Source organism: Chiloscyllium plagiosum, unplaced genomic scaffold (genome assembly GCF_037043375.1).
Source record: "Chiloscyllium plagiosum isolate Xiang-an unplaced genomic scaffold, Cpla_swu_hap1 HiC_scaffold_183, whole genome shotgun sequence".
In the NCBI taxonomy this organism is placed as follows: Eukaryota; Metazoa; Chordata; class Chondrichthyes; order Orectolobiformes; family Hemiscylliidae; genus Chiloscyllium; species Chiloscyllium plagiosum.
In genome coordinates, this window is record NW_028270322.1 from 117,268 (window position 1) to 117,500 (window position 233).

Below are 233 nucleotides of genomic sequence, written 5' to 3' on the forward strand. Positions count from 1 at the left end.
GGTTTGGGGAACTCGGTCAGAGGCCGGTGCAGGGGTCTCTTGACACGATTGGAGGACGGGCCACCCCCACGTTGACTCCGGCCGTCCGTCCACAGGCGCTCGTGTCCAAAATGAAGGCGAGAGACGCGAGTGGCCTGGATCCCTTGGGTGCCGCCAGGAAGGGTGTAGGCTGGCCCTTGCCTGAGCACACTGTAAAGCCTCTTACGAGTCGAGGGTCGGCCTCGGGCGCCGCA